At 32.9% G+C, this 18,589-nt stretch overlaps 23 protein-coding genes and 1 long non-coding RNA gene across 24 annotated transcripts in view; 1 reads left to right on the forward strand and 23 right to left on the reverse strand.

Moving 5' to 3' along the window:
• pcdh2a1 (protocadherin 2 alpha 1) overlaps nt 1-18,589 on the reverse strand; it is a 264,980-nt gene that overhangs the window by 128,280 nt on the left and 118,111 nt on the right. The gene's annotated exons all lie outside the window — the stretch shown is intronic.
• Nucleotides 1-18,589, reverse strand: part of pcdh2a2 (protocadherin 2 alpha 2) — a 259,967-nt gene that overhangs the window by 128,280 nt on the left and 113,098 nt on the right. The window lies entirely within an intron of this gene.
• Nucleotides 1-18,589, reverse strand: part of pcdh2a3 (protocadherin 2 alpha 3) — a 256,777-nt gene that overhangs the window by 128,280 nt on the left and 109,908 nt on the right. The window lies entirely within an intron of this gene.
• The window catches only part of pcdh2a4 (protocadherin 2 alpha 4), a 250,948-nt gene that overhangs the window by 128,280 nt on the left and 104,079 nt on the right, over nt 1-18,589 (reverse strand).
• pcdh2a5 (protocadherin 2 alpha 5) overlaps nt 1-18,589 on the reverse strand; it is a 250,948-nt gene that overhangs the window by 128,280 nt on the left and 104,079 nt on the right. The gene's annotated exons all lie outside the window — the stretch shown is intronic.
• Nucleotides 1-18,589, reverse strand: part of pcdh2a7 (protocadherin 2 alpha 7) — a 244,558-nt gene that overhangs the window by 128,280 nt on the left and 97,689 nt on the right. The gene's annotated exons all lie outside the window — the stretch shown is intronic.
• pcdh2a8 (protocadherin 2 alpha 8) overlaps nt 1-18,589 on the reverse strand; it is a 241,085-nt gene that overhangs the window by 128,280 nt on the left and 94,216 nt on the right. The window lies entirely within an intron of this gene.
• Nucleotides 1-18,589, reverse strand: part of pcdh2a9 (protocadherin 2 alpha 9) — a 220,067-nt gene that overhangs the window by 128,280 nt on the left and 73,198 nt on the right. The gene's annotated exons all lie outside the window — the stretch shown is intronic.
• The window catches only part of pcdh2a10 (protocadherin 2 alpha 10), a 214,655-nt gene that overhangs the window by 128,280 nt on the left and 67,786 nt on the right, over nt 1-18,589 (reverse strand). The window lies entirely within an intron of this gene.
• Nucleotides 1-18,589, reverse strand: part of pcdh2a11 (protocadherin 2 alpha 11) — a 210,743-nt gene that overhangs the window by 128,280 nt on the left and 63,874 nt on the right. The gene's annotated exons all lie outside the window — the stretch shown is intronic.
• Nucleotides 1-18,589, reverse strand: part of pcdh2a12 (protocadherin 2 alpha 12) — a 207,558-nt gene that overhangs the window by 128,280 nt on the left and 60,689 nt on the right. The window lies entirely within an intron of this gene.
• The window catches only part of pcdh2a13 (protocadherin 2 alpha 13), a 204,351-nt gene that overhangs the window by 128,280 nt on the left and 57,482 nt on the right, over nt 1-18,589 (reverse strand). The window lies entirely within an intron of this gene.
• The window catches only part of pcdh2a14 (protocadherin 2 alpha 14), a 201,300-nt gene that overhangs the window by 128,280 nt on the left and 54,431 nt on the right, over nt 1-18,589 (reverse strand). The window lies entirely within an intron of this gene.
• pcdh2a15 (protocadherin 2 alpha 15) overlaps nt 1-18,589 on the reverse strand; it is a 198,016-nt gene that overhangs the window by 128,280 nt on the left and 51,147 nt on the right. The window lies entirely within an intron of this gene.
• The window catches only part of pcdh2a16 (protocadherin 2 alpha 16), a 192,768-nt gene that overhangs the window by 128,280 nt on the left and 45,899 nt on the right, over nt 1-18,589 (reverse strand). The window lies entirely within an intron of this gene.
• pcdh2a17 (protocadherin 2 alpha 17) overlaps nt 1-18,589 on the reverse strand; it is a 189,288-nt gene that overhangs the window by 128,280 nt on the left and 42,419 nt on the right. The window lies entirely within an intron of this gene.
• Nucleotides 1-18,589, reverse strand: part of pcdh2a18 (protocadherin 2 alpha 18) — a 184,942-nt gene that overhangs the window by 128,280 nt on the left and 38,073 nt on the right. The window lies entirely within an intron of this gene.
• pcdh2a19 (protocadherin 2 alpha 19) overlaps nt 1-18,589 on the reverse strand; it is a 180,617-nt gene that overhangs the window by 128,280 nt on the left and 33,748 nt on the right. The window lies entirely within an intron of this gene.
• The window catches only part of pcdh2a20 (protocadherin 2 alpha 20), a 176,289-nt gene that overhangs the window by 128,280 nt on the left and 29,420 nt on the right, over nt 1-18,589 (reverse strand). The window lies entirely within an intron of this gene.
• pcdh2a21 (protocadherin 2 alpha 21) overlaps nt 1-18,589 on the reverse strand; it is a 171,860-nt gene that overhangs the window by 128,280 nt on the left and 24,991 nt on the right. The window lies entirely within an intron of this gene.
• pcdh2a23 (protocadherin 2 alpha 23) overlaps nt 1-18,589 on the reverse strand; it is a 165,765-nt gene that overhangs the window by 128,280 nt on the left and 18,896 nt on the right. The gene's annotated exons all lie outside the window — the stretch shown is intronic.
• The window catches only part of pcdh2a24 (protocadherin 2 alpha 24), a 162,750-nt gene that overhangs the window by 128,280 nt on the left and 15,881 nt on the right, over nt 1-18,589 (reverse strand). The window lies entirely within an intron of this gene.
• pcdh2a26 (protocadherin 2 alpha 26) overlaps nt 1-18,589 on the reverse strand; it is a 153,684-nt gene that overhangs the window by 128,280 nt on the left and 6,815 nt on the right. The window lies entirely within an intron of this gene.
• Nucleotides 630-6,962, forward strand: LOC147840752 (uncharacterized). The gene is made up of 3 exons (XR_015507192.1): nt 630-2,608; nt 4,079-4,695; nt 6,094-6,962. It is a non-coding gene; the product is annotated as an uncharacterized LOC147840752 (long non-coding RNA).

Here is an 18,589-nt window from a genome sequence, read left to right on the forward strand (position 1 = left end):
TAGGAAAACGAATATGGAATTCATTGGGGGCCAACAACCAACATTCTTCAAACTATCTTCTTTTTGTTCAACAAAACAAAGAAACTCAAAGGTTTAAAACTACACCACACTCGGGAGAATATTATAAGGTAATTTTTGGATGAACTATGCCTTTAAACATACATTTAGCAAAAAATAATTAAACTTTTGATTAAAAAGAAAAGTGACATTTTGAGCCATAGGAAAACAAATATAAAAGTCATTGGGGGCCCACAACCAACATTCTTCAAAGTATCTTATTTTTGTTCTTATTGTGAAGAATAAAACTTTCATTTTTTTCTACTATAGAGGACAATAGGTGCCAGCAACCAACATTTTTCAAACTATCTTCTTTTTTGTTCAACAAAACAAAGAAACTCAAAGGTTTAAAACTACACCACACTCGGGAGAATATTATAAGGTAATTTTTGGATGAACTATGCCTTTAAACATACATTTAGCAAAAAATAATTAAACTTTTGATTAAAAAGAAAAGTGACATTTTGAGCCATAGGAAAACAAATATAAAAGTCATTGGGGGCCCACAACCAACATTCTTCAAAGTATCTTATTTTTGTTCTTATTGTGAAGAATAAAACTTTCATTTTTTTCTACTATAGAGGACAATAGGTGCCAGCAACCAACATTTTTCAAACTATCTTCTTTTTTGTTCAACAAAACAAAGAAACTCAAAGGTTTAAAACTACACCACACTCGGGAGAATAATTATGAGGTAATTTTTATTTTTGGGTGAACTATGCCATTAAACATACAATTAGCAAATTAAACATTTCATTAATTCATTTTCATTAATTAAACATTTGATGAAAAAGAAATGTATGCATCAAACATTTATTCTACCTTTCTATCCTCAAATAAATAGCGTATAAATATATTAACTGTATCATAGACGGGAAGCGAGTAGAAATACTGTAAGAATATTACAATGAGAACAATGAGAAGGAAGAAATTAACTGATCCAAGGTAAAAATAAAAGAACAGCACAGAGATCAAATGAAAACAGGAACGAAGTAAAGGGAAAAGGGAAGAAGATAACAAATGATCGGAAATCAGACAGCGATGTAAAACCTGAGCTAATCTGAATGTCTTTCACGGCTGGCATAGACAGACACGGCTCTCTTTCAGAGGCAGCAGCTGCAGAAGGATATGGCTGGAATCACTCTCAGGTCTAATGAGCACACACACACACACACACACATTAGAGAGACTATGTCTAGAGAGCAAACACACACACACACACACACACACAGACACAAACACCTGCATGCCAACCATCATCATTCTCAAAACTAAAAATAACCAGCAAACATGTATAGGCTGCAATGTGGACATGGCAGATTTGTGCAGAAATTATGCAATGAATCAACTAAAACTGCACATTATACGCCTTTTTTGTTCATTTAAAATATTTTGGCTGTTTATAATAATAATTTCAGTGAGTATAACAATAAATAATACCATGTTTAATCCACTGAAGCTGAATTACTACATTAAACATTAACAGAACCACCAGTAAATTCTGTCAAAACTTGCCATTTATTTTCATTTTCTTTCAATTCTGAACAATCGGCCAACTATTAAGCACATTATACACACAAACAATCGCATTAAAAAGAAAGAGAAGCACATAATCAGATTTGTGCATGTGTATTATGTAAGCTTTTAATGTTAGGCAGCCAAATAATGCATTGCAAAACCAACAGAACAATTAAACTAATAAATAAACACTACTAAATAAATAAAGAGATGCACCACGCAGTTTGCAAGGTTATCCACATAAACCCCCTTTTTTTAAAAAGAGAGAGAATTCAGCCATATTTAAGCTGAAGTCAGTGAACAGACTAAATTATTCACATCGCGCTGGCCTACATCTTCCAGGCAAATGTCTGTGTGTGTGTGTGTGTTCATGTGTGAGGGATGCAAGGATGCTGTTCGGACTCAAGCACGCTCTTAAATTCACAGCGACATTAAAAGCTTCTGCTTTAATGGTCCCCAAAAGAACAGCTCTCACTGGAAAAAAGTCACTCTGCTAAAAAAAAAGGTGAGAACAGAAACACTGGCTGGAAAACTACAAAGCAGACTGTCTGATTTATTTACAGTAAAGCAACACTGGAGAAAAACACGAAGGCACTGCACATATTTCACCCTGAACGCAGAGGATGCCTTCACACAAGGTTTGGTAGATTTCAAGCAAGTATATATGTGATTTATAGCATCATACCTGCATATGAGTCTGCGCAAGTGAGATGTTTTAAATCTCAAGAAGCAGAAGATGCATGATTAAGAGCTGATCGCAATTTTATTTTTGTACCCTTTTCCATTTGCCCTTTAAACAGTGTGTGAAGGGGATGTGCTTCAAAATTTACCCCTAAACAGTTAAACTCTGCTGCTATTTTGGGATTTCCGCCTGGATTTTGCCTACCCAAATTTAAAAGCTTATTCAGGCAGCATAATACAGAGAGTGGTGCACAGCACATTAAATGATCTGTATTTAAAAGGGGGGAAAAATAAAAATAGAATAAATATTTTATGTAAGACACACATCTGGGGCCTCATGTATCAACGCTGCGTACGCACAAAAACTTTGCGTACGCCAGGTTTCACGCTCAGAATCGCTCACGTTTGGATTTACTAACGATGAACTAAATGTGGGAATGTGCGCAGCTCCATGGCAGCTTTATGGCAGGCGTACGCACATTTTTGTGCGCGTCTGTTTTATTTCCATTGGCGACTCCTAGAGGCAGTTGTGTTAAATTCCTCTCTACAAAGTGTCTGAGCCTTGCAATGGCAGCTGTATGAGACGGGTTCATCTAGCAGGTAAATAAGGTTTCCATACAGTTGACCAGCTAAACATTAAAGCACAATTTGCAGCAGTCGCCTGTTTTCCCAATGTAATCTGAGCGATCTACTGCTCGCACATTGCTATAAAGGCACTATCTGAAGATGAATTTGCATGCGTGAATCAGAAACATTTCCATTTAATAAATGTGCAAATAAAATATGATGCACAGACTTATTAATGATTCCTACTTGTCTTTCTCGTGATAAATAGTTGCAAATATCTGATGGGAAAAAAGAAGAAAGAGTTCATCAGATGCTGGATTCGAACCGAGTTCATGCTCGAACGTGTCAAAACATGTTGACATGCGTCTTAAAAGCTGCACCACTGAGACTGTTAAGTACTACAACATTTTACACCTATAAACCACACTATTTCTTTTATAAGTCACTCAGTGCGATGTTCAGACCCAACTGTGTTAACCGCATCAGCTAAACTCTCCCACTCTATTTTTTATTTTTGTTGTTTATTCCAGAGAACAAACTTGCAAATAACACCGCTTTTCTCCGATCTACCTCCGAAAGCAGCACCTCCAATTCACATTCTGTTCAAAGTTTGTCTTCTTGCTTGCTTTTGCCTTTGCTTTTTCGTTGGGTTTTTCCAAAGTAGAGTAATTAGCATATTCATACGGGGGAGGAGGCAGGGAGGGGTTTTGCAACACAATCTCACGGCAATTCGTAACTTTTTCATTTAGTGGTTAATTCGTATGAATTCGTACGATCTAATTCGTACAATTTGGTACGATTTGCTCATTCCCCAATGACGGTTGGGGTTAGGGGTGGGGTCAGGTGCCACGCCTCCTTTTTAAAATCGTACCATTTCGTACGACTGAACTCGTACGAATTAGCCACTAAACTGGCAAAACGTAAAATACTTACGTTTTCTCGTGAGATCAGGCTGGGTTTTGTGCTCGTGCATGTTGCGCTCAGTTTCACGTTTATTCGGATGTACAAAAGAATATGCGTGGGATTCGGCGTACGCAGTGTTTCATACATCAGAATTTTTTTCTGCGTACGCACATTTACAGCTTTGTGCGTACGCAATGTTTTTGTATGATTTCCACGCAAGTCTTCGTACATGAGGCCCCTGGTGCTTGTATTTGCTCCTGCTATACGTCCACAACTTCACGCATTGTGTTAAATTAGGCGTTACAGTTTCTGTGTCCAGTCCTTTACTTCCACTGTATCATTTGTTCATCAGTTTTGACTGACGTAATGTTTTCATTGGTTAAATGGTTATTTTCCTACTATATAATCAGAACAGAAGTATTTATTATTTAATTCAAATTGCACAATATTTACTTTGATACTTTATTCAAATCTTTTGCAACGATTTTTTAACTTGTAAATTTGTTTTACATCTACAGTATTTACTCCTTTTTTGGCATGCCCATTAAAAATACAATGTTACTTAACCCCTTAAACCCCAGTGCTATTTTGGGATTTCCGCCTGGATTTTGCCAACCCAAATTTTAAAGCTTCCCAAATCCACATGCAGAGGTGTAAATGCAAAACTTTGGTATCATTTTAAAGAGAAAACCCTTTAAATTTAATAAAACACTACTGAAAGTGTTTAAAATATCTGTATAAGTTGTCTGTGTTATAATAAACACCTAAAAAAGAGGCGCTTTTTGTATATTTTTTTTTATAAACTCAAATTTGAAAGTGTACCTTTTAGGTTGTGTGTGGTCTAGCGTGCTGTAATTAATGTTGATGGTTCCTGCACATGTCTGTAATCATAGATAAAAAGAAAAATGTCTCCACCATAATCTATGCAAAAGTTATTGAACTGAATATATATGGTAATTCACTCAAAAGGTTAACACAGAAAACTACCTCACAATTAGGGTTGTAACAATATACCGGTATGACGGTTTACCACGATTTGAACGTGCACGATTATCATACCATGAACAATTGCATATCAACGGTTTTAACCCTTAAAGACCGAGACAGCCGCCCGCGGCTAAAAATAAGTATTGCTCTTAAATGTTTAATAACTTTTGATCCGCTGATCCGATTCATACAATTCAAAGATTGGCATAAAGAAGAGAATCTCAGCTTTCCAGTGCTGTATCACATAACATTCGACTTTCAGAGGCTCCGGAATCAGTGCGGTTACGTCATCAAAATTTGACAACGCTGATTTGACAAAGAAACGCTCGTCACTGTGTCTCCGGACAAACCAGACATAATACATTGATGCATTGTCCCTCCTCCATGCCCAGATTGGTTCAAACTCGCTATATCACAACCAATAAGCATAGGATTCACATTTGTTTGTGGACCAACACTGAGCTTTTTGAACAACACGGAATGAGAGATAGGCATACATTTCTGCGCGGCTAAATAAAACGCAAAAAAAAAAAAAGTTTTGCATGAAATAATTCTCATACTAAGTACTTTTGCATGCACAGCAGCACAGAAACATGACAAAACAGTGACACAGCGAAGACGAACTGCTGCTCTTGCTGTTTTCAAAAGACGCGGTGAAGGTGCAGCTGTTTGTCTGCATTGCAGACATCCATATCCAAATCCATATCCACAGACGACCATATCCATGCTGGCACATAAAACCTAAGGATGTTCCATATTGAATCTAGTTTCGTTATGTAACTATTTATAGTATAGTAAATATTTATATCTATTTTTTTACTGAGGATTTGCACCATGTTTAATTGGACTTTGACACACTATTTATTATTTTTTTATTTGTTCATTGTACAAGTGGACACATTCTCTCACCTCAGCGGTCAAGATAAGGTCCTGAAAATCTCAACATGCTTACATTTCTTCATCACAACCTAGACTGAAAAAAACAACGCTTTAAATACATGTTTACAGCCATAAACTTGGTATTGCACTTTTGGTCTCCCATTTATCCTGCTTATAAGGAAGGACAGTTTAAGTTTATTTTTGTCTAATCTTAAAAGACCCTGCTTGTTTATTCCTTCTAATTTAATTTATTAAAATGGGAGATTTTTCAGTTTATTTTTATAAAAGACTTCTATAGTTCTATTAAAATGGTTCTTTCAAAAGTTTGTTGAAATAAAACCTTTGTTCAGTCAGAAAACGTGTTCTTATTCTTTTCAGGGTCTTTGCTATGAGAATTACTATTTAATACCGTATACCGTGAAACCGTCAAACCGTGGTATTGTTTTAGACGATTATCATACCGTAAAAAATTCATACCGTTACAACCCTACTCACAATGAGATCCTGTTTTAATGGAAGTAACTGCACAAGCCATACTCATAATTATAGAAGCTCCAAGGTTGCCATATCCTCATTTAATAGAAGAATCTCTTATTGTTCTGTAATATGAACACTTTCAAAATGGCTGCTGCCTCTGCAGTGCACACATATATGAACCTGCTCTTAACACACACACACATGAGTGGAGATGAGTCACTGTTCCTCCTCCTCCACCATGCTTTTACGTCAAGGCTCTCTCTCTTGCCATCATCCTGAGCTTTTACAACACAGCACTGAACATAGCTTGTATACCTTTTCATTAAAGGGTTTATATATAGAATATAGCTCTCTTCATAAGACTGCTGAACACCTCAGACAAAAACGAACCAAATTGACAACAAGTGAAGCACGTTATGTAAAACAGATCTCCAAAACAGCAATAACATTATTAATGCTGCTAAGTACTTCAATCCTAAAACAAATACAATTCCAGCTATTGAAAACAGTTTCATACATTCAGCTCAGTTTAGTTTAGTTCTCACTTGTTTAAGTAATTGCAGGGGAAGCTAGCTAGCGAGAATGAAGCCACATGGTAAAATGCTGACTGGCACACTAATAAATAAATGAATAATTTCTCACATGACTAAATATACATCAGAATGTGCAGAGACCGCAGGGGAGAGATAACATAACAGTTGAGGTCTTCAGAGACCATTTATAATTGTGCACAGAATCACTGATACCATGAGAGAGACCCCTTTCCCCTAGCATGGGTCTGCCTCATTTTAAGCTGAGATTCTACTCATTATAACACACACACACACACACACACACACACACACACACACACACACACACACACACACACTTCAAATGATATATATATATATATAAATTCTCACAATGATGACTCTTGAACAGCCATAGGATCTTTTGGGAGAAACCCGTGTCATTACCGGTTAAAAAAAAAAATGCTGGTTGATTATAAGGAACTGAATATAAATTAATAATTTTTAAACTTGACTGTATGTATTTGTTTAATCTTGAAAGACACTTCCAGAAACCTGCCTGCATAGCAAGTATTATATAAAGGTTTGAGCACTTATGGAACAAATGCTTTAAAGTGAAGCTGTTTTAAAAATTAATGCTATTCATGGGATTTAGTTATTAATTAGCATCTTTTAACTTAATTAAATCAACATTTGGTGTAACCTTTGCATTAAAAACTGCTTTTGTTCTCTGGGAACTTGCACAGTTTTTTTTAGATGTCAAGAAATTATATAAAGATGCATTTACAATAAAAGTAAAATAGGATATTATTTATTTAAAAGAGTTAAATGAGTTTTGTACTTTAAACAGAATAAAAAATAAATAAATAAATAAATAAATAAATAAAAAATCAAATGAATGAATGAATGCATAAACGAATAAATGAATAAATACAATGCAATAAATAAATAAATAAATGAATTAATGAATAAATACATAAATGAATAAATACATAAATAAAAAATACAATAATAAATGAATAATATATAAATAAATTAATGACTGAATAAGTGAATATATACATAAATGAATAAATAAATAAATAAATAAATAAATAAATAAATGGATGAATAAATGAATAAATATATAAATAAATTAATTAATTAATTAATTAATTAATGTATAAATAGATAAATAAAATAAATAAATAAATGAATAAATATATAAATATATTTTTATTAATTAATTAATTAATAAGTAAGTAAGTAAGTAAATTGATGGATGGATGAATGGATGGATGGATGAATAAATAAATAAATAAGGAAGGAAGGAAGGAAGGAAGGAAGGAAGGAAGGAAGGAAGGAAGGAAGGAAGGAAGGAAAAAAAATCTGCCAGTTGAAGATAACCTTAAAAAAAGGAGATGGGAAGAATCTGCCAGTGGGAGATAACCTTGTTTTTCCGTTGAGTTCTGTATACTATCAACCTGCTGACATATTTTACTTCTTTTAAGCTCAAACTCAAATATTTATGATAACACAACAAAAGTTAGTACACACAAATGTATATGTTAAGGGAAAATATTAAATAAAAATTGTAAAAAGACGAAAAAAATCAAGAGAAGCAGAAAAATATATCTTTTGTTTAAATTTAGCAGTGTGTGATTTGTTTGGCGACTCAAAAGTTATTTTAATACATATTTCTGTTTAATAAATTGTTTTTTGATCAAATGCACACAAAATACATTACCTATAATCAATGAGAACACAAATATTTATTCATTCATTTTACTTCAGCTTAGTCTCCTTTTAAAGGTTTCCACAGCGGAATGAACCACCAACTATTCTAAGATATGTTTTACACAGCAGATATCCTTCCAGCCGCATCCCAGTACTTAGAAACACCCATACACACATATTCACACAAACACACACACACACACACACACACACACACACATATATATTTAGAGTATTTAGATATTCATTCTAGGAAACAATGCAAAACTACAGATGAGGATTTATCTAAATTTTTTAGTACAATCCAACATTAAATGTCTCTATATGACACACAGACCATCTAAAAATAGTGCTTATATCCCTGATTCTTCCACATCCCGAACACAGCTCTCCTTTCAGAGATCCCTTGTGTGCTTTACAGCGCTCCAGCAATCATATAGCCTCAGAATCATCTCAGTTACCCTAATCAGGCTCTGTCTGAAATAGCATGCTACAATACCACCCTTCATGCATTATATAACATGAATAGCATAACATGGGATGACATTTTTGCTTATAATCTATCTGTACATACATCCAAAAACTGAATTGCCTACATGTACAACATCACAGATCACACTGCATGCAAAAATGCATCCCACAATGCAATGTACCAACCAAATGAACCAGAAGAGATTAAACACATACTGTATTAACCACATTGTTGAATATGTTATCGCTGCGCAGACTTTGCAATGTGCACATCTGCATTGCAGGACGTCGAGTTGGGATGATATTTAAAGGGGTAGGTCACCTAAAAATGAAAAATTACTCATTATTAATCAACTGGTTGCATGTAGATGCAATGTAACTTAAATTCAACAAACGGTCCATGGAAGTCAATGGTTGCAGGTTTCCAGCATTCTTCAAAATATCTTCTTTCGAGTTCAACAGGAGAAAGAAACTAAAACTGGTTTGGAGCAAGTCATGGGTGCGTTAATGATGACAGATTTTTCATTTTAGGGTGAACTATCCCTTTAACCTGACACCACAGTTCAGAACACATGGGCTCGTTGCAAGGCTGAAAATGTGTTTCTGAGGCCTGTGGCTGTGTGAGTTTTTGGAGCATGTTTAATGCATCCTAAGGTTAAGGATTTGTAATATGTGTAGCTTTAACAAAGATTAACTGAATTTAATTATTTACCCATAAGACATAATACAATGTATACAAGACAATAATAGACAATAATACAAGATATTTTAAATGTTATTAATACATTTTGGTACCTAAATACTGCCACAATGCACTGTTCTTTTCATTTGTATCTTTGCTGTGTTGTTTTTAAATATGCTTTGTATATTTTATGCAGATGCACTGCCTAACAAAATCACCCTGTTATCTAGTGAAATGACATTCATATTGCAATATACAGTGCAGAAAACTATATATTGCAATGCCAACTTGTGATTTATTACATTCTAAGACACATCAAAAATCTTTTATAAATGTACATCTATACTGAAATGCAAAAATAAATAGTAATAATAATAACAATAATAATAATAATAATAATAATAATAAATAAAATAAAAAAATATTATTAATAATAATAATATAAAAATGATGATAATAATATTAATAATAATAATACTAATAAAGATAATAATAATAATAATAATAATAATAATAATAATAATAAAGATAATAACAATAAATACAATAAAAATAATATTATTAATAATAATAATAGAAAAAAATGATAATAATAATAATAATAATATCAATACTACTACTACTACTACTACTATTACTAATAATAATATTAATACTAATAATAATACTACTAATAATATAATAATAATAATATTAATAATAATAATAAAGATAATAGTATACACAATAATAATATACAAAATAATTATAATATACATAATAATAATAATAACAATAATAATAATAATAATAATAATAGTAATAATAATAATAAAGATAATAATATACATAATAATAATAATAATAATAATAATAATAATAATAATAATAATAACAATAATAATAACTAGAACCTAAAGTTCGTTGACGAACTTTGATGTTGGCTTGAGAAAGCCAACGTGACTGCGCCGGGGACTCAAAGGCAGTTGGCAGGAAGCACAGCGGTTGAGAAGTGGTTGCTAGGCGGTTGCTAAGATGTTGCTAAGGCATTCCTAGGTAGTTGCTAGGGTTTTATGAGTGGTTTCTAGGCTGTTGCTAGGGTCCACTGGACTGTTAATCGGAAGGCCTCATTTACATTTTTGATCAAATCGAGAGAGAGAGAGAGAGAGAGAACTGATTTGTTCAGGTTGTTTAATGCAGATCACTATAGTATAGTTAGTATTTATAGTATATATTATAATCTGAACAAAATTACATTATAATAAATATCATATAAAGAAAAATATTAAATTAAAATACTAATGAAACAATAGCACATGCATTTAGTTAATTTGTCTTTTATTTAATCAGTCTTATCAGTTTTGCAGTTAATAAAGAGTACAGTCAATTTACAGTAATTTGCAGCGTTATATATATAGTTATAGTTATATAGTTATATATACAGTTTACAGGAAGAAAATCGCATTAAATACAATATTAGGCCGTCTTCATCACGTGGTTAATTCTGACCAATGACGTTGTTTCACCCCACTGGCCACTAACACAATGTTATAATCGTAATATTTAATTGTAATCACCTGGGTGATTTTATTTTTTTTTGGTACAGCATAGACCAAAAGCTTGGCTTTCATTGTCATTATCACAAGTGAGGAGAAGGCTTTTTTGCGGTACAGAATATTCTGTTTTGAAAGAAATATCTGAAGTAAACTTATGTTTTTGCCAACATAAAAGGGGGATAAAAAATAATCCTTATAACCCTAACCATAAATGTGTGTGTGTGTATGTATATATATATATATATATATATATATATATATATATATATACACACACACACACACACACATATATATATATATATATATATATATATATATATATATATATATATATATATATATATACACTGTTGAAGTCAGAATTATTAACCCCCAGTTGATTTTTTTTCCCTTTTTTAAATATTTCCCAAATGGTGTTTAACAGAGCAAGGAAATTTTCACTGTATGTCTGATAATATTTTTTCTTCTTGAGAAAGTCTTATTTGTTTTATTTCGGCTAGAATAAAAGCAGTTATTAATTATTTAAAAACCATTTTTGGGACACAATTATTATCCCCTTTAAGATATTTTTTTTTTTGATAATCTACAGAACAAACCATCGTTATAAAATAACTTGCCTAATTACCCTAACCTGCCTAGTTACCCTTATTAACCTAGTTAAGCCTTTAAATGTGACTTTAAGCTGTATAGAAGTGTCTTGAAAAATATCAAGTCAAACATTATTTAATGTCATCATGGCAAAGATAAAATAAATCAGTAATTAGAAATAGGTTTTTAAAACTATTATGCTTAGAAATGTGCTGAAACAATCTTCCCTCCATTAAACAGAAATTGGGGAAAAAATAAACAGGGGAGCTAATAATTCTGACATCAACTGTATGAATATATATATATATATATATATATATATATATATATATATATATATATATATATATATATATATATATATATATATATATACAGGGCTCGAAATTAACTTTTTTACTTGGTAGCACCGGTGCTCCCAACTTCAAATATTCAGGGGCACCAAAATAAATTTAGGAGCACCAGAAAAAATTTAGGAGCACCCACCAAAAATGAATGAGCACCGCTGCAAATTGCTTTTTAAGGGATTTATTGTATTTTAAAACAACATCAATAGGACTGACAAAAACCAGAAACAACTATCTAACTAATGCTGCGAAGACATATTTAGAGATAGAGATATTTGTGTGCAATAATTCTAAAATGAATGTCTAATAATTAGGCCATAGAATATTAGTGATGATGAAAATGACAATAATAGTAACAATGAATTCCATTTCTCATTATGATACTGCCTTGAATGTGCATGAATGTAGGTTATCTGCTATAAAATGTCTGTTACTTTATATAAAATAATTGTATAGTTTGCATCAAACAAAAATGAAGCATTGCAGTAAGAAATATGGATTTTGTACTGCTGTTTTTATATGCATGTCAATTTAATAAATAATATTTCTGCTACAAAACAAACAAAAGATTATAATAAATAATTCAATTCAATGATGAAAGCTGCAAAGCAGTCATCAGTAAATAAATAAAAAAATAATATACACCTCAAAAAAGAATAGACAAAAGAAAGAAAGTAAAGTCTCACTTCTATCACTCTTTAAAAGTTTTGGTTTCAGTTTGTGTCAATTTAAAGGTTCAGTCTGAGATGATCTTCATTTTTCTGTGTTTGTGGAAAAGCTGGCGAGTCAGCCGACCCAATTTATGAGCAGGCAGAGCAGGATTCTTGCACTAACCATCGGCGCAATACTGGTCTTTGTTATGAGCCGCAGTTTCAGTGATCTCAGCTGGTGGATCATTATTCACCACGTGACGTGTCACGATCTCTCTTATCTACACCTCAATTTTAGGTGGGGTTTGCAAACCTGTGTGCTTTAAGTTTTTACTCTTCAGCCGTTTGCATTTCCCGTGGTCATAAAAGCTCCTTCCCTGTCATCTGACAGCGGAATACCTTGAGTGATTGACAGCTAATATGAACCAATATAGCGGCAGGGAAGAGCGATTCAGCACGTTTTTACAAAAAATCAAAACAGGTCGCACTACAACCATTATCAGCAGTTGCACTAATGCGCCCAAATATGTTATGAGGTCGCATAGATTAATTTTCAGGCGCATATGCGACCAAAATGGTCGCAATTTCAGCTTCAAATGTTGTAACAAGCACGTCTGAAATGAGCCCGAATTTCTGTAGATTCAAAACAGTCAGTCCGGATATCCCCGCCTCTTAAAGGGCAAGTACTAAATTACAAAGGGCTCAAAAATAGTCTTCTGGCGCCATCTCGTGGACACTCTGACACGCTTTGAGTCTGAATTTTACAAATTTAATATAAAAAAAATATTTATAGGAAAACTGTTATTTATAATTACACCAAATAAATATGATAATTATCTGTAATTTCAAACACATCTTTTGGCCAAATTTGAGGATTGTATACTTTTTTATATGCCCCAAATACTCGATACAATTTTTTAATTAAAAAATTTTTAATTCAAAAACTACAAATCTTATCAGGATGAGGACATACAGCAACCATCTCATGGGCAGTAGGCAGCTTTTGACCAAATTTGGGGCTTGTAGCATCTAAGCCCTGGGAGGAGAAGCGATTGCTTTTTTAAGTCAGAAGCCGGAATAATAATAAGAATAATAATAAGAATAAGTTTAAGTAGCATTACAGTATGTTGGCTTTCTCAAGCCAACATAATAATAATAATAATAATAATAAAGTATAACAGTAGACCGGAGCACCCGGAGAAAACCCATGCCAACACGGGGAGAACATGCAAACTCCACACAGAATTGCCAACTGACCCAGCCGAGATTCAAACCAACGACCTTCTAGCTGTGAGGCGACATCGCTAACCACTGAGCCAATGTGTCGCCTCAGTGGCAGATTTAAACATGCAACTCTTGCAAACATAAAATGTCATTAAAAAACCAAGGACGTAATTTATACATACAGTATTATCATTATAGATGAAAGCATCCCATAATAAAGCTCACAATAATGCAATTTAGAATGAACACACTTCTAAAGCCAACTTGACCATTTCTAAGTCCACTGGGAGAGAGTGTAGAGAAAGATTATCACAGACTTAAAGTCAAAGATTATATGAGAGAGGGAGAGAGAGAGGGAGAGAGAGAGAGAGAGAGAGAGAGAGAGAGAGAGAGAGAGAGAGAGGGAGAGGGAGAGAGAGAGACTTCAGGCCAGCTGCAGACTGAGATATAGAGGACAGAGCTACTTATATCCACATGAACCAAAAGCAGAACTGATGTGACCCACTAAAGTACTGAACCACTGCAGAATGGACCTGACCTGCTCTCACACACAGACATTCACAGATATAGCACTGTGCAAATATCTTATAGGCCAGAAATCTCTCTCTCTCTCTCACACACACACACACACACACACACACACACACACACACACACACACACACACACACACAATAAATATAAATTAAAACAAGTTTTTATGTCCGCTATTTCTATCTTTTGGTGTAGGGTGTCAGTAGAAAATGTCAGTTAAACATTATTGTATTCATTCATTCATTTTCTTGTCGGCTTAGTCCCTTTATTAATCCGGGGTCACCACAGCAGAGTGAACCACCAACTTATCCAGCAAGTTTTTACGCAGTGGATGCCTTTCCAGCTGCAACCCATCTCTGGGAAACATCCACACACGCATTCACACACACACTCATACACTACAGACAATTTAGCCTACCCAATTCACCTGTACTGCATGTCTTTGGACTGTGGGGGAAACCGAAACACCCGGAGGAAACCCACACGAAAGCAGGGAGAACATGCAAACTCCACACAGAAACACCAACTGAGCCAAAGCTCGATCCAGCAACCTTCTTGATGTGAGGTGACAGCACTACCCACTGCAGAACTGTGTGTGTGTGTGTGTGTGTGTGTGTGTGTGTGTGTGTGTGTGTGTGTGTGTGTGTGTCTGTGTATATATATATATATATATATATATATATATATATATATATATATATATATATATATATATATATATATATATATATATATATATATATATATATACAAAAAAATGAGTGAGATTTTAGTTGTTTTAAGGAAAAATTAAATAGGAATATAAAATATAACACATTATAATAGGATTTCATATAATACAACATATAAAAAAATACAAAATAAAAATAATATACACTGCTTTACATAAAATGCATATTTTATTTATACCTTTTATATTCTGACCTTTTTATAAAAAAAAAATACTTTCTAATAAATATGTGCTATAGAGAGATTAACCGAGAAAGGATTTAGTTAGAAGGTCAGATTTTAGTTGATATTGAAGGAATAGAAATTAAAAGAAAAATACATTTTAGTGTAAGACTACCAACATAAATACAGAATATGAATACTGTACACTGCTTTAGACTAACTAAAGATCATTATATTCATTACATGTGCTTGTTCTAATGTTTTCACTACATCCGTTGTCCTCATTTGTACGGTTGGAGAAAAGCGTCTGATATTTAATGCTGGATATTTGCATGAGGCTTTCTGTCTCTTTAGCAACTCGAATCAGTAAACAAAGAATGCTCCAGCTCTGCTGTTGCCATAGCAACTAGGGAGGGAATGAAAAAGACCTAAATATCTGCCCCTTTACGACATTAGAAACATCTATAAAAATCTAAACAAAACACGCACACACCTTAGTACAGTTTGCAAGTTAAAATAAATTTAATAAAGCTTTTAACATTCATTTAAAATCCAAACTAAAGATAAGTGAAACCACTGAGCAGATTACCATGACTATAACATCCAAGGCTTTTATTCACACACTGGACAAAGAGAAGTCAAATAGATGATGCTGCAGCAGCCTGATGAGGTGCTGAGCAGGACTCTGTAGCTCAGTTGCTCTATGATCAGTGTGTGTGTGTGTGTTTGTGTGGTTGACCGGACTGAATATTCTGCTGATCTCTGCAATAACTGATTGGACCTGCAGAGCTGTATTCTCTGCAAGGCAGGGCGGTGGATTTCATACTGCAGTTAAACTCTTCCAAGACATGTAAAGGTATCGTGTTCATAGTGCGATATACAGTTGAAGTCAAAATTACCAGCCCTTCTGGGATTTTTTCTTCTTTCTTTTTTAAATATTTACCAAATGACGTTTACCATATTCAGGATTTTTTCACAGTATTTCCTATTATATTTTTTTTCCTTCTGGCAAAAGTCTTATTTGTTTTATTTCAGCTAGAATAAAAGCAGTTTTTAATTTTTTAAAACCATTTTAGGGTCAATATTATTAGCCCCTTTGAGCTATATTAGTTTTGTATTGTCTCCTGAACAAACCACTGTTATACAATGACTTGCTTAATTACCCTAACTTTTCCCTAATTAGCCTAGTTAGGCCTTGTAAATGTCACTTTAAGCTGAATACTAGTGTCTTAAAAATATCTAGTCAAATATTATTTATTGTCTCATATATAATATAAATAAATAAAAATAAAAATAAAATAAATAAAAAGATATATATATATATATATATATATATATATATATATATATATATATATATATATATATATATATATATATATATATATATATATATAATTTTTTATTTATTTATTTATTTGGTATATGTTATCACATTAGAAATTACAAAAAGATGGACAAACTTCAGTGATGTCCCATTACAAGCAATACACACATTATATATAATGAGAAATGGAGCAGATAATGTGATTACTGACATTATCACAGACTACAGAAGACCAGTAGTGCTAGTTTGAAACATGTTTTTCTCTTTTATATCTTCAGCATATGCCATGCTAAATATTGCTTCGATTACACAGAAAACAAGGTCAAGTATGATGAGAAATAATGCTAAATTGAATAAATCCACAGACTGAATAATTCACTGTATTCTCCAAGACAACACAATTGTGCATTCATTTACCACAATATATTGCAGCGTATATTTTAAATGCATATTTAATGTACACAAATTACCCAATACTAATATACAGTGTCACATTTTAACATTTGTCAAATGATTTTATCTTAAGCATCTTACACACACAAGGTACTGTGATATTAGCAGTGCTCAAATAATAGATATGAAGAGAGAAACAGTAATATAAAAATCAGAACAATGTACATAATTTTTCCAAAATTTCACAGAAAAAAGAGGATGGATGGATGGATGGATGGATGGATGGATGGATGGATGGATGGATGGATGGATGGATGGATGGATGGATGGATGGATGGATGGATGGATGGATGGATGGATGGATGGATGGATGGATGCATGGACATACTGATGGACAGACGGATAGATGAATGGGTGGACGGATGGATAGATAGATAGATAGATAGATAGATAGATAGATAGATAGATAGATAGATAGATAGATAGATAGATAGATAGATAGATAGATAGATAGATAGATAGATAGATAGATAGATAGATAGATAGATAGATAGATAGATAGACAGACACTCAAAAGGATGGATGGATGGATGGATGTATGGATAGATAGATAGATAGATAGATAGATAGATAGATAGATAGATAGATAGATAGATAGATAGATAGATAGATAGATAGATAGATAGATAGATAGATAGATAGATAGATAGATAGATAGATGATATGATAGATAGATATGATTGATAGATAGATAGATAGATAGATAGATAGATAGATAGATAGATAGATAGATAGATAGATAGATAGATAGATAGATAGATAGATAGATAGATAGATAGATAGATGATATGATATGATATGATATGATATGATATGATAGATAGATAGATAGATAGATAGATAGATAGATAGATAGATGGATGGATGGATGGATGGATGGATGGATGGATGGATGGATGGATGGATGGATGGATGGATGGATAGATGGATGGATGGATGGATGGATGGATGGATGGATGGATGGATGGACATACTGATGGACAGACGGATAGATGAATGGGTGGACGGATGGATAGATAGATAGATAGATAGATAGATAGATAGATAGATAGATAGATAGATAGATAGATAGATAGATAGATAGATAGATAGATAGATAGATAGATAGATAGATAGATAGATAGATAGATAGATAGATAGATAGATAGATAGATAGATAGACACTCAAAAGGATGGATGGATGGATGGATGGATGGATGGATGGATGGATGGATGGATGGATGGATGGATGGATGGATGGATGGATGGATGGATGGATGGATAGATAGATAGATAGATAGATAGATAGATATATAGATAGATAGATAGATAGATAGATAGATAGATAGATAGATAGATAGATAGATAGATAGATAGATAGATAGATAGATAGATAGATAGATAGATAGATAGATAGATAGATGATATGATAGATAGATATGATTGATAGATAGATAGATAGATAGATAGATAGATAGATAGATAGATAGATAGATAGATAGATAGATAGATAGATAGATAGATAGATAGATAGATAGATAGATGATATGATATGATATGATATGATATGATATGATAGATAGATAGATAGATAGATAGATAGATAGA

This window comes from Danio rerio, chromosome 14, assembly GCF_052040795.2.
Source record: "Danio rerio strain M-AB ecotype USA chromosome 14, GRCz13ab, whole genome shotgun sequence".
Classification (NCBI taxonomy): Eukaryota; Metazoa; Chordata; class Actinopteri; order Cypriniformes; family Danionidae; genus Danio; species Danio rerio.